At 41.2% G+C, this 15,125-nt stretch overlaps 1 long non-coding RNA gene across 1 annotated transcript in view; it reads left to right on the top strand.

The window, feature by feature from the left end:
- The window catches only part of LOC106960560 (uncharacterized), a 67,696-nt gene extending 58,649 nt beyond the window's left edge, over positions 1 to 9,047 (top strand). Inside the window, exon 5 of the long non-coding RNA XR_001427600.1 lies at positions 8,371 to 9,047. This is a non-coding gene — a long non-coding RNA (uncharacterized LOC106960560). The remainder of the gene's footprint in view (positions 1 to 8,370) is intronic.
- The last annotated feature ends 6,078 nt before the right edge of the window (positions 9,048 to 15,125 follow it).

Below are 15,125 nucleotides of genomic sequence, written 5' to 3' on the forward strand. Positions count from 1 at the left end.
CATGATTGTGTAGGGGGAAAGAAAACTAAGTTTTATTTTTTCTTTATTTTTTAAAATAATTTCTTCCCGAGGCCCCGGTGATGAGGCGTGTTAATGTCTACCTGCTGACGGGCGAGGGACTCCTGCGTCTCCTGCGTTTCAGCCTGGCTTGACAATTAAGACCTGGGCGACTGTAGCCAGGGGTTAATACCGCTCATTAAAAGAACTAGGTCATTAGCGAAGAATCAAGGCTCTTAGGGCGGCGGGGGATGCGGGGGGGATTGATGGAGAGGAGGAGGAGGCAGCGGCGGCGGCGTGCTAAACTCTGCATCTCGGTGAACATGCAGCCCCTTACATTAATTAACCTCCCTTTTCCTTGTTGGGGAGGTGGGAGAAAAAAAATCCGCTGTTATCATATATGCACACGGCTGTACACCAATTAACTGCAAAGAAGAAGAAAGCTGGTCTGCTCCTGTGTGAGCAGAGTTACATTATTTTGGGGGGTGTCTAATGTCTGTGTGATGAGTAAAAAAGGAATTAAAATCATGGCAGAAATCAGCCGGTGCTTCACCACAAGGGAGACGAAGCAAATAAAACCTGCGGAAATAAGCTTTGCTAATGCCTCACCTTAAGGAATGTGTTTGTTATGAATCAGTTTGACCTTCAGGAACAGATTACAGGAGTTAGATCAGTTTCAGAAATGTCGGGTGTAAACGCAGGAAGTGATGTAATAATGCAGGAATCGCCCCAGTATTTATGTAAAAGTCATTTTTATCGACTAAATTATGGAAAATTACAGCCAGGATTTTAGTAAAATCTTAGTAAAAGTGAAAGAAATTACTTTGTACGTGCATTTTATTATTGTTTGAGGAACTGAAGTGTCCAGTGCAGTGGCGCCCCCAAAACGGGGGAAAAAGGGGCCCATGACCCAACAGACATAAATGTAAAACACAATAAAGAAATACATGAAAATAATGTGCATATGTATATCTGCTCATATATATTAATATATGTAAAATATTTTAAATATAAAAGAATACATCCAAAACCAGAAATTAAATTGATTATGATGTCTCTGTAAACAGAATTTTTCTTTAGAAAATAATAATCAGAATAGAAATAATGGAGCTAATTTTAATTTATCACAAGTAATTAATTGCTTATTGAAACCTTATTGATTTGGACAACCAAAATAAAAGTGTTGGAGTGGCCTAGTCAAAGTCTGGACTAGACATACAGTGTTATGACCTTTTAGCAAAGCTGCTAATGTTTGAAAGCTCTTCACTGTAGTGGAAATAAAGCAATTCTGCAAAGAAAAGTGGTTCCAACGTTCTCCACAGTGACTTAAGACTGTCAGCCGTCGCTTCCAAACGAGATACAACCAATTATGACACATAGCGGCCAATTATTTTTACTTTTTATGAAAAACCACATCAATGAGTCGATGCTAAATAGGACCTCAGGTTGTCAAAGTGAGCTAGCTTTAGCTTAGTCTTAGAGTTAGCCAAAAATTGTCCTCAAGTAAAAGTAAAACATAGTTGTCCAAGAAATTACTCAAGAAAGTAGTAAAAAGTACTCAAGTACTGAATAACTGATTAAATTATGATTTAATATTTAAAAATTACATCATCAGATGGACCAAAATTGAAAGTTAAGTGGAGATTTTAGTATTTCATGAACAAAAATGACAAAAACAAAAAACAAAAGATTTTTTCAATAAAAAGACTTCTGAAAATGTAACAAAAATGCAGCAGTGTGTTTGTATCTGGCAAAGTTTTCGTTGAAACATGTTTGTTTTTCATTCAGTGGGCAGAAAATCCAGAAATTTTACTCAAGAGTAGAAATTACTCAAAGTACATGGCAGTAAAAATACTCCTAAAAGTAACTCAAGTAAATGTAACTAGTTACTACCAAACTCTGAGTCTCATGAACTTTGACTGCTTTCCTTGTCGGTTTGGATTTGGGGGAAACCAATAATCTCAAACTGCACCAAAGTATTGGTGCAACTTTGATCACTTTTTTGTCATTTCTGTTGAAAATAAATACTTCAAATGCAAAAATAGTTGCTTCTTAAAGAAAAAAAATGCACAGAATCCCACCTAGCGCTCCACACCGATGGCCTCCTGCTCTGCCTCTTCTTGTTTTCCCTGATCTGAAGAGGCCAACTTCATCTCTTTGCTCCCGTTGGGGGGGAAATGTCAAACATTATCTGGGTTCTGGATGAAACCGGCGAGTTCGTGTCCGGTGATGAGGGAAAGCCAGGAGACCTGCTGCGTGGCGTCTTTTGAAGACGAGACACAAAGGTCTTCAGACTGAACAGCCTCTGAAATATTCTCCTCAGGGTCTTTGCTTTGAAGTTTAATTTGGGAGAAGAAGGTGGGGTGATTTTTCAAAAGGTGGACAGCTCAATTTTGTACAACTCTAATATCAGGCAGCTTTGATAGGTAGCTCTTCTTCATTTTCTACAATAAAGTGTGAACGAGGAATTCAAGGGGGGTTAAATTAGCCTTAATATCAGACCCGTGTGGCAGTGTTTTTATCTGCTAATTTCTCAAGCATCGTAATGAGACGGTGCCGAGCGATGGAGCGATTTGAATTTAAATGATATAATACTTGAGATAGCCCTAATTCACCCATACATATTTAATCTGACGTATTATCTCGCTCCTGCAACGACCAGATCTGATATGACGGCTCGGCCGCAGGAAGGAGGGAGGCGCGCCGCCGTACGACGGGAAGAAAAGGTGGTGGAGAATCGGCTCGGTGCAATCAGAGCCACTTTAGAGCGCCGAGTGGGCCCGTCGTCTGGCGGAGGAGGGGAAAAAAACCTGCAGTGATCCAGTGGAGGGAACACGTGACGAGAGCTGGAACAGCTCGCAGCGAAAAAGTGACTACCTCCATCAGATGTGTCACACACGTTCACATCTGGGTCCTCCTCGACGTGTCAGACTGCCCTTTGTGTCCTTGCTTACTCGCGTCTGAGATGCTCATTTCCACCACGTTGTCTCACACGTTACTCCTGATATGTGGCATTCAGAATTGGGAAAAAGTTTGTGCTCCCTTACAGATTTCTAAGTAAAAATTATTTATTCGTTTAATAATGAAGGGAAAAATCAACCCGGGAAAACCTGACCTTTATCTGCAGTGGACTGACGGCTGGTTTAGTCATAATTCTTAACTTAGCACTTTGGCTAACTTTGAAAATGTTTAGCTTTCCCTTAGTTCATTTTTCTGGATAAATACTTAAGTGCTAATTTACTTGGCTTCCTTGTAAAGTTTCAGTTAGATGAAGTTCAACATCCGAGTTGAAATTTTGGTTATTGCCTGTTAAGAATTTTTGAAGTAGTCAGATATTTATATCCATGCTCTTATTTTGAAATGCAAGAAGTCTGTTCAGTTTCCTCTCGTCAAATTCTGTTTTTTAAATTGTACTCCAGGTTGTAGTCTTTCAAGATTAGATGTAATTTGAATTGAAGCTAGTGTTTTAGCATTAGCTTCTGCTAAATACCATGCTAGCATAGTCCTTTGTCATTAGCTTCCAGTAAATACCACATTGGTGTAGCACTTCAGCATTGGCTTCTTCTAAATGTCATATTACTACAGCACTTTAGCATGAACTTCCACTAAATATTATGTTGGTGAGGTGCTTTAGCATTAGCTTCTGCTAAATATCATGTTGGTGAGGTGCTTTAGCATTAGCTTCTGCTAAATATCATGTTGGTGAGGTGCTTTAGCATTAGCTTCTGCTAAATATCATGTTGGTGAGGTGCTTTAACATTATCCTCTGCTAAAAAACGAAACTGGGCACAGCACCCAAGCTGTTTGCGGTCCAGAGTGAAGTTTCGCTTCCCTCTGCTAACAATCTTTTTGCAGATGCTAATTTGTACCAAAGATGCCAATCAGTGACCGTGGTTTCCCCATTAGCTGATCCCCTCCATTCCATGCTGCATTGATTAATTTATGCAAAAGTATTACAAAACATGCAGATACCGTACAGTACAAAGACATCTGTATCCTTAAAATTTTCTTTGGTTTTTATCCAGTATTCTGAGCAACTGAATTATGGGTTTTTTATTTGGGATAAGACTCTAAAGAAACCACTAAACAAAACACTTTCATGCCTCTGATGAGCAATAACTTTTCTGCAGATGTGACTTTACTCCATTTTCCTCCATGTGTTGAGCTGCCAAAGTGGCTCCTGGAGTATTAATGATCCTCACGGACAGGAAGTTAGTTTTGTCTAGTTAGGGGATTTTCTGTTTGTACAGAGAGAATAATAATCCCAGAAGTTCAGCATCTCTCACCTAGAACATCATAAGCACCCAGCTGTTTCTGTGCGAGGGCAAAGCTGCAGCTATAGGAGGGTTAGAAATGAGAGATTTGCTCAATTAAGCAATATAGCCCAGCTGAGGACGGCACCTGTGCACATTGGAGTCCTGCTTTCTTTCTGCAGATAACATGGCCGATTACCCTCTGAAGCATTCAGCCACTGAAAGCTGGTGCATCTCCTACCTGGTGCAGCTTCTCACGCAGCCACATTGTGCTTAATTGCTCTCAGGGTGTTAATGTGCACTTGTGTTTGGAGTGTTTAATTTTCGCCCGCCTGGTGTAACGACGAGCGGCTCGCACTCTGCCGGTTTCTAACAGTTGGACGAAATCACAGACGCGGTGGAAAACTGCGAGCGCAGGGAAGCGGCTCCTGCTGTTTGCGGTACGAGACGGCGGGTTAAATTACCTGTTTACATGCAGTGGTGTGTTAACCAGCAGGCCTGAAACTGCTGGGAATACTCCGGATTTGTCTTCTGTTGTTTGTAGAGGAGGTTTGGACCAGTTTCATGAATCCCTCTTGAAGCGAATGATGCATTTAACTGCAGCAGCATTAGAATCCAGAGGCCAACAGGAATGTCTGGACTGAATCTTTAGGGTAGAAGCTACAAAATCTCCAAGTAGTAGAAGAAGTCCCTGTTTCTACTCTGAAAGGTTGTTTTCAGAAGGTGTTTGGGGCTGTTATGCCTCATGTCCGCTGAGGGTTTTATGGTCCAGCCTACTCCACCGACAGCTGGACTCTCATTGGTCAAACACCCTAACGTTGTGTTATACTGGTACAGCAAATATGACTTACTAGTTTGTCTCATGAGACTTTTTGTTTAGCAATGAATCAAAGTTGAGTGATGCCATAAGCTACACACATGAGGGTATTTCACCATGAGTTGGACTCTCACTGGGCAGATAGGGTTAAACCCAAATGCATATTGTTGTGTCTTACCAGCATGATGACAAATGTGATGTATTAGTATGTCTTGTTTTTTTTTCTGTTGCCCAACCAATGGACAGTGTTGTGTAAAGCCATCAGCTTGCCATACCATTGTCCATTTGGTGGACCTGGCGCAGGAATGGTGCCGTTTGGGTTGGTCTGGTACCCGACTTTATGGTTCAGCATTTACACTAACTGTTGGTCAGTCGCTGGGCAGAAAGGCTTAAAATCAAACGCCTGGTACTAGTGTGAAGACAAATGTGACGTACTGATATGGCTTGGGACATTTTTATGTCTTTTCCCCAATCCAACACAACAGCATACAATCAGTGGACTGTGTTGTGTGACGCCTTTAACTACACCCTCACTGCGCCGTTGTTCATATGGACCTACAACTGAAGGTCGGCCCTGGAATGGTGCATCAAGCACCTACACCAACTCTAACTTTGTGTCACACTAGTGCCATGACATTGAACTGATGTCCCCAGCTTTTCTTTTGAGCCTTTTTTCCTCTACTGGGGTTGTTGAGTCTGGAACTAGTTTGGAAAAGTATTCATATTTTCTCCAGTTTTCCTCAGTTCAATTAGTAAAAGTCTTTCCTTAGCATGTCCAGCCACCAGTTCCTCTATCCAGCTTTCCATCAGTATGTCATCAATCAATCCATCTGTCCATTTATCTGTCCGTTTATCAATCTATGTCCATCAATGTGTCTGACTGTCTGTCAGTCCATCTGTCATCCTGTAATGTCTACTGATCACTTGGTCCATCTGTCTGGTTGTTCCTAGATGGACAGAGCAACTAATGAATGGACATGCTGTCTGTCCATTTGTTTTGTCCAGCTACCAGTCTCTCTCTGTCCATCACTAAGTCCAGTTGTCCGTTTTTCCATCAGTATATCAAATAGTCAATCTACCAACCCTTCTATCAGTATGTCCATTCAGCTCATTGAACTTTGTATGAATCTGTAGTTTATGATTGGACAGAAATCAGATTCCTGTAGTTTTAAAACAAATTATCAAACACATCATGAAATATTTCATTCCACTGTTTAGGTCCATCTACATTCAGTTTCTGCTAATTTGACATAAGATTTATTTGTGGCCATGATCAAAAGGTTGAGGATGACATTTTGGAGAAACATAAGTTCATTCTGTCCCAAACGTTGCTTTTTAAGACGCATTATAATTAAAAATCCATTGTTTCAAATGAAAAACGTGAAACATAAAGGCCTACTTCCTCTTCTGCACGTTCATCTGTCGTTTCTACAGTATGTTTTCGGCTCAGATGGTGGAAAGCACTGATCTTTCTCTGCAGCATGGTTGGGATCTACTCCCCAACAAATAAAAACAGACAATTTCAACTGGCAACATTGCCCCAAGACGGAGGGAGAAAAGTTGCTGAGCAGATGTCGGTTGTTGTGTTCCTCTCTGCGGTTTTCCTTTGCCCATGCGTGGATCTTCTATCAAAGAGGGCTTATCCGAATAAAGTGCTTAAAAGCTTTTCTGACGCCTGGTGATGTGAACGCTCCTTGGCTTGATCTGCAGACTAAACAAACCGTAATGATGCAAGCTTGTGGAAAGATGCACACAGCAGTCGAACAACAAATGCCCTCGCTTGATGTTTTTATTAATGTTTTCTCTTCGTCTTTTCATCACGCTTTTTCATCTCTCCTCTCCGCTGCACTGGATTCGACTTTGTGTTTGTTCCTGCGGAGGTGCAGAGGAACACCACGGTTTTTAAATTCATGCAGGAAAACGGAGAAGAACGTGTCATCCGCCGCCTTGCCCCGCAAATTTCCCTCGGGACGGCAGAGACATAATCAAAAATATTCAAATACTCTCCAGTCAGTGTGAGGAGAAACAACAATCCTGCCGGAAAAGGTGTATTTTCCAGCTTAATAATAAGCCGAGGCGGCAGCAGCATTAAGTTTTTAACACTCTCTGTTTTGTAACAAGGTTGAATTTGGGGAGAAAGTTCGGCGCCGTACTCCTAAGACCTGCCGGTCTCATTTCAATGCCGAGAAGAAGGAGCGTCTGAAGTCGCGACTTCTGGCTCGCGAGGAAGACGTGGAGAGATCCGCTCGCTGAAGCCAATCAAAAGACCTGAATTCTATTTGTTTTGTTTCAAGGGAAGACGACAAAGGGGGCCTCAAGGTCTTCTTCAAGATGGCTCTGAAGCCTGAGACGGGCAGCAGTGGTGGGGGGGAGACGGCGGGAGGACCAAAGCTTTCAAGTGTCCGTCCTTGGTGGGACCTTTGCCGTGGTGCCAGGTACACAGCTTTTAGGACGAGGGATTGCGGAGGCGGCGGCGGGTGTTTCATGTCGGTGCGTGGTTGGGAGTTATTAATATTCTCAAAGACGGGAGTTTTCTCCCCCGGATTGAAATAATGGATCATACTTAAAAGGGGAAGAACTCATTTCAGGTTTTAATACGGTAAGCCTGTTGGAACCAATTATTGGAGGTGCTTTGCCATTGTCATCTTGCATTTCTCCTTGAGGAGATTAACTGGCAGCGCTGAAAAGGCCCCACAGTATCCGGGATTTCTCTCATTCCCAGAATCTGCCTGAACAGAAATCATTTTTTTGATTTCTTCATGAGAGCGAGCGGCTGTGTGTGTGTGTCAACTTCCAACGTGTTTCACGTATTTTGGCTTCATGTTCTACCTAATTATTGCAACTTGATCCTAAAGCAGGAGTGTCCTAATCCTCTGCTGTACAGCAGAAAGCCTGCTTCAGAAAGTTTTGGTGGGGAATTTGGCCTGTTTTTAATAGACCGGGAGAGGAACTGTGTGTCGGCAGAAGGACGGGCCTCTCTGGGAGCCTCCTCTTTGTTTCTTCATATGCTAATTCTCGCGCTGAGACGGCGGAGGAAACTCAGAGAAAGTTGGAGGAAGTTGTGTGATGAGAAGGAAAGCAGAGGAGTCTTGTTTCCTGACTGGTCCCTGAACGAGTAGAAAAGAGGAACTGGAGCTCCAACTGTACAGTTTTTACTCCAGAAACATAACTTTAACACACCAATTAAACTCAGAAATGTGAAATTTGGTCATTATGTTTTGGTTGCTCATCATTGTGAGAAAAAGATACAACATTTTAGGGCATTTTTCACTTTAGTTACATCCATCTATCCATCTGTAACAGATCCAGAAGGGAAACCCTGACATTCCCCTGGATGAACACAGTCTCCAACTCATGCTGAGGGTTCCCAAGGTGTTAATAGTTCCTCCAGGAGGTTCTGGGGTCTCCTACATAAGGGCTGTACCCAGAAAACATCACAAGAAACTCATTCAGGGTGCGTCCTGTTCATCCATCCACCTCCTGCTTCATCCAACCATCACTCCTGAACAAGACACCAAGATATTTGAATGCCTCGAGGAAGAAATCTACTTCAGTCTGGTGACGAACCGTGGAAACAACAACCCTTACTAACCAAAGACCTTCCTCTCAACGACGACGCGTGGAGATCATGACCAAATGAGATTGTTACTGAGTGGCTGGTGGAGTTCAACCCAAACTGGGAACATTTCCTTAACAGGACAATTTGGTAATTGTACAGTTGGGACACCCGAGTGTCCCAACTGTAACACAGTCACAAGTCTTCTCTAGTGCCACACAACACATTTGGACCAAAGCTATCAACTCCTTTTGACCAATTATTCCTACATTTTTTTTTTTATTTAGTTTTAGAAATAATGGTTAAAATAATGGAATAATGGTTAAAATCAGTCATATGTGCCCCAGTCTGTTTGATATGGATCAAATTAAAACCAATATGATCTTGTGTTGACGTCTTTGGTTGGATATCAATAAAGTTTTTGTGAGTGAAACTGATTTAAACTCTTTTTAACCACATTTAGAGATTGAATGACGTCTTCCTATAATCAGGAAGTAAACATCTTTTCCACATGTTGAATCGGCTCTTACTTCCTGTTTAGAAATCTTTATTAGAGTAATATTCATATTTGTATTGACTTGGTGGAGTTGTGGTGTTCCACAGGGATGAGTTCTCGGTCCCTTTCTTTTTTATGTTTAGATATTCTCCTATTCAAAACCAAAACATATTTCACTGTTACTTGACAAATTGATCAATTGACTCTTTATCTAGGCAACTTTAAAAAGTCATTTGAACTTTAAAACAATGTATATAATCTAAGCAATTTTCTATAAAAGTCTTCCTTTTTTATGCTTTTGTAAAGCACTCAGTAGGTTAGAAAGTGCTCTGCTGACAATATTTCATGTTTATTAACTCAGCTGACATGTTATTCCCTTGGACAGAACAGCCTGAACCTCCCTGCAGAACCTGCCTCTTTTGTTATCTCCCGATTCCTTACCTCCCTCCCTCCCTCCACCCCACCAGTACCAGGAGTGAGCAGCATTCTCGGATCATTACTCCTCAAAGAAATTTAAGCGAGGGACGCCATTTAATTTTTTTCTCCTGCCCAAATGCAGTCAGTCATTAGAAATCCTAGCTGTCATGGCGGTGCCATTTTTGGTGCGGGGTGTGTTTGTTGCCTCATTTCTTTTAATTTTATCTCCATTAGCTTAATTCTTTTTTAATATTTCCATCTAACGAACTTTACAGTCCATTTTGTCTCAGTGTCTTGCTAAGCGAGTTTTATGAAGCAGGCAGTTGGCTTTTCCATTTGAGAGCGGCTGAGGAGGAGGGGGAGAGGAGGGAAGGGGTGCCCCGGTGCCTTTGTCAGCTTATTTTTGGCACCTTAGCAAGCAGTTCTGCTTCTTCGCCTTGATTATACAAGCAAACAACTGCATGAAGTTCATTAACAATAAAGCACAGGCTAATTAAGCCGAGCCCCTTAGACAAACCAGAGCTGTCATCCCGCATGTGTTCGGAGCCGATTGAGCTGTTAAAGATTTACCTTCACTTGTCTTTTACTCCTCCGTTTCCTCACAAAGGCCCTCGCTGATTCGTCTCGGAGGGCTTTTAACCTCAGCTGCTGCTATTTGGGAGTGGTTTACATCAAGTTACAGCAGCCTGACAAGGATAAAGCAACATTTACTTTCTCTTCGTTCACTTTGTGCAGCGTATATCTGTCCTCTTAACACCGTTAAAACACAATGATCTTGTTGAACCACAGGCCGCGACGTGGCGCCATAAATTACATGTGAATCAGTCCGCCCAGAGGTTGTGAGCTGTGCCATTAGCAAAATGGCCCTCCAACCCTTTGTTAATGTAATTTGCTTAATTGCTCCCTATCGGTACACAGATGAAACGCTTGTCTGCAGAGAGCGTTCAGGACATATTAGGTTTAATATTAGTTTTTTTTTCTAAGGGTTTTATTTTATTAGAACCCAAACAAAACGTTCTGAAACGTCTCTGTAAGCAGACTTTGGTGATAACTGAAGAGTTCTTGATAAAGTGGAAAAGCTCAGTGTGCTGTAACCTTCAGGCTTCCCCTTAGCTGCAGTTTCCTCCTCCTCTTCATCTCTGAAGGCGCCGTTCTACCCCCTCCGGGGTTACGAAAAGCCGCGGTTCCCCACTGCGACGGCTCCTCTTCGGTGTTTAATTACAGGGGAGGTGGAGTGTGCTGTGTCTCCGCCGAGAGGCAGTGAAGAGGTGACCTTAACCTCTGGGATGCATGAGATCAGCGCCTACAGACTGGCTCCGTCTTTGGATGACTCTACCTGCATCACCAGGTGGATTTATCATGGTCCCACGCAGACAGTATGAAAAAATACTTGTATTTACAAACTTTATTCACTGTTTTATGATTTGGTGTATTTTAAGAGTGGATAAAACATTGGGAAAAGCAGCCAAAGTCCAAAGAAACACTTGAAAAGACCTTCAAAATGTGTAAATTACCAATCAAGACTTTGAATATTCAGGTTGGAGAATTGAGGGATGACTGAGAACTTGCTTAATCTAAAAGGAACATTTAGTATTTTGACAGAGTTTTTTTTAAAAAAAAGGTTCAATCTGGACATTTTAATCAGGAAACTGTCATTTAAAAAACATGGTGATTTTACAGCATCAATTACCTTTCACATCTCTTTCCACTCTTCATCGTCTGGCAAATCAACTTTAATGAAATCATTACTTCCACCGTTGTTTTTTCCACCGTTGTTTTTTTGGATAAACATTGACTAAAACTCAAAATTCCCAAATCTGGGGATAGTTTGTAGATTCGTTGAAGCTTTCAGAGGATTTAATGTTATTATATTTTTGGCTCTTTAAATCCTGGGTGATGAATTCAAAGAATCATGGAGCAATTTATTATTGACTACCAATTGGTACCTTCTTTCGTGATGATTAGCGCTCCCTGGGAGTCTATTTGTACCTCCATGTGGAATATATTGCACCCCAGACTTTTGGACCAACCATGAGTTTGGGGTTTCCAGTCATACATGAGCTCCTGCCTTCCTTTGGGATAGTTTGTATCAACCATACATCCAGCTGTACCAGGCTTTGCGATGGTTTGTACCAAACATGAACCATATGTGTAATGGATGTCTTTTCTAATAATGTAAGAAAAGCCAGTTGGTCTTTTTTAACATCGTTGGGGTCACATCATACCAGCCACATGTCATTCGTTTGTGTTTCTAGCGTATTTTATAGTAACCGTCCGTCAAGACGTTCTGGCTTTGGGAAAGTTTTATACTGAAATGCTTCATGTCACATTTGCCTTCAGGAAGTTTTATACTAACAACTTCTCAGTTTGTAATTACCTTGGGGTGTTTCCAACGGACTGGCACACAACTTGTACCCGTCTAGAGAATAGTTCGTATCGGCCAGGAGGGTTTTGTACCAATGGGTTTGTATCTATGATTGGGGTATTCCCAACCAACCGGGGTAGCTTGTGTCAGCAATTCTCAAGTTCCTATATTTGGTGCATTCTGTGCCAACCAGGCATCAGTACTGCCAGGAATACATTTTTATTTACTTTGGGATGTTTTATACTAACAACTTCTCAGTTTGTACCTACCTTTGGGCTTTTTCAACCAAATGGGCCACAGGTCTAAGGGAAACTTCATATCGACCAGGAGGGTTTTGTATCGACCATGCGTCAGTAAAGGTAAGAGTACATTTTAATTTACTTTATGAACTACTTTGGGGCATTTTGTACCAATAACATCTCATTTTATACCTACCTTTTACATATTTCCTTCCATTAAGTTGTACCTGTCTGGTTGATGTTTCCTATCAACCTTTGATATGACATTAGTGAACTGGACCAAATGGGGATTAGAACCAAAAACTTATGAAAATAATATTAAACTGAATCAATCAGATATTTGTGCATTAAGATGGACTGTTGTACCATTAATCTATCAAGTGAACAACCAAGAACTATTCAGATGAATCTTACAAACACTTGACACTCATTGGCCAAATGTTCGAGGCAGCAACAGGACAACCTGGTAGATTCGTTCTTTGTTCAAAAAGAAATGGGTGCACTTTCTTAAAATGTAAAGAGAGCTCATTGCTTGAGGGTCCAATCTACTCTGGAGTGGTTTTATTTCTGTCAAACGTACCACAGGAAGCTGAGCTGATCAAACCCAGAAGTCTCTCTCCAACAAGTGATCCAACCTGAACGGATGCGCCGCTCGCCGGGGGCACGACGTACGAGCCGTCAAACGGAGCGATATGAATCTGCGCCGTAATTCACAGAAAAAGAGATTAGAAGAAGATAATAGTGTCATATCTCAAAAGTTAACAGTGAGGCACGTGTGAACTGTGAATAATCTTATAATTACTGATCTAATGCCATTAAGGCCTGACAGAAATAGAGAAAGCAACGCTTGGATGAGACGCAGTTAATCAACTGTGCGCTCGTCGTTGGATCATCAGCCGGGGCCGCGACTGATGATAGGTATAAGTTTAAATGACAGCTTAAAGGAACATTACGCCGCTCTCGTATTTGGTTAACTTTCCCTTCCAAATGGTGGAAAAACGTGACATCCTTTTAATGTGCCTCTTCTTTATCGCCCCCTCCATTTGTGAGGATCGTCTCTCCTCCCCTTTTCGGCCCGGGGCGATTCTTCTTCAGGGGATATCCCGCGTCTCCTCACCTTGCACGCTCCTCGTTTGATCGCGTTCCTCCTGCGATCCAGGTTGTTCCTGCAAAACGAGAGTCAGACGAGACAAAACCGCGGCGCTGGAGGCGCCCGTCTCTGATTCACGTTGTCGTCTTTCATTGCTCTTTGTGTGGGAGAGAGCGCTGCGACAGAGTGCACACCCAGAGTTTGACAGTTTCAAAGAAAAGATCCACCCTCGGCTTGTCAGCCGCTGTTTGATCTCATCAGTCGCTGATGTTCGGTTTGATGGGGAAGTGTTCTGGTGGAGCCAAGTTTTGTTTTCTTGTTATTCTAGCAGTGATTGTTGGAAGTGTTGTCTATATTTAACCAGTCATGTAGGAAGAGAGGCAGCTAGAAAAGAAATGTAACAGCTGTTTGTGTGTCTTCATCCTGCTTTTCCATTAAGATGAAACTTACATTTAATATACTAAGAACTCAGTTTACAGGATTCTAATGTAAATGTTTTTGTTGAAAATGTGTGTTGTGGTCAGTTTTGTCAAATTATAGCTTTCAAATAATAATAAAAACAAACATTTCATTCTTAAAAGTTGTGTTAAGTTTAGATTTGCCAAATTAAATCTCACTTTTTCCAACTAGCGTTAGTTAACTCTATAGGAATCATTAATACTTTCTACATTTCACTTCTGGTGTCTTACCTGAAATATCCTTGTTTTTTACACTGTTTAAATATGATATTTAATGTCATGGGACAAGATAAAAACTTCTGCTAATGTGCTAATTGCAGAGCTAAGTTTTAATTTAGTGCTTTAGCTAACATTAAAAATGTTTAGAGCACATAGCTTCCCCTAAATTCATCTTTCCAGGTGAATATGAAGGGCTAATTTGCAAGATCTGTGAAGTTTTAAGATTTTTTTAATTAGTCACATGTTTATATTCATGCTTTTATTTTGAAGTTGGTGAAGAAGAAACAAGAAACATAAAGAAAGAATTTACAACTTACTATTTTATTAAATTTTTGCCCTTTAGTGGTTAGCGCTAGCTTGTGTTAAATGCTAAATGTTGGTGTAGTACTGTTAAACATTTTCAGAACTAATGTTTTGATTAGTTGTTTAATTAAAGCGTAGCACAAGTGATGCTAAAGCTACTCCTTTAGCCACTCTGTTAGCTTCTCTGTTAGCATTAGCCTCTGAACCAGTTGGATCCCAGAGCAAATCAGACTTTCTCTTTTCCTCATAGAAACATTTTGTGATGATTTACTGCCAGATTCAAAAACATACTTTTTCTTAGTGATATTTTTTATAACAAATTAAAGTAAAAAAAAATTAGTCACATTAAAAATGGGATAATTAAGCAACTATTCATCTTTTCTTAACTAAATTTTTTCTTTCAATTTAATTTGACTCTACACGGCACCACATACACCAGAATTAGAATTGGGTGCACCCGTCTTTTTTAAAACGATTTAAATATTGTGAATTTTAGTTGTTTTTGCAATAGAAATTGTGATTGGACACCACGTTCCAGGTGTTTATTTGCAAGAAATGTTGTTTCTTTCACTCTCTAGTGGAAGCTTGCATCTAAGCAGAGGTAAGTATCTTTCCTTGAATTATTTCCTTTCTGGTTGAAAGAGACTCTTGAGTTGCAACTTCCTCTCACCAAGAAACTGACAGCCTTCTGTGAGCGACACGTTTGATGGTAAAACCCTGCGACGTGTTCGCGTGTTGCCGTTTGCATTCGGGCCGCCGTAGTCGCACGCTAACAACTTTGCAGGCTGGTTGGTGTCGTCGAAGGTGTGTGTGAGTGTGGAAACGTGACGGCAGAGAGCGATCCCACGAGGGCCTCCATGTCATGTCGAAAATACCATAACATGTGCATTACACTTAAGTGATTCTTCTTCCATC

Source organism: Poecilia latipinna, unplaced genomic scaffold, assembly GCF_001443285.1.
Source record: "Poecilia latipinna isolate Pla-1442-1.1 unplaced genomic scaffold, P_latipinna-1.0 Scaffold1196, whole genome shotgun sequence".
Lineage (NCBI taxonomy): Eukaryota > Metazoa > Chordata > Actinopteri > Cyprinodontiformes > Poeciliidae > Poecilia > Poecilia latipinna.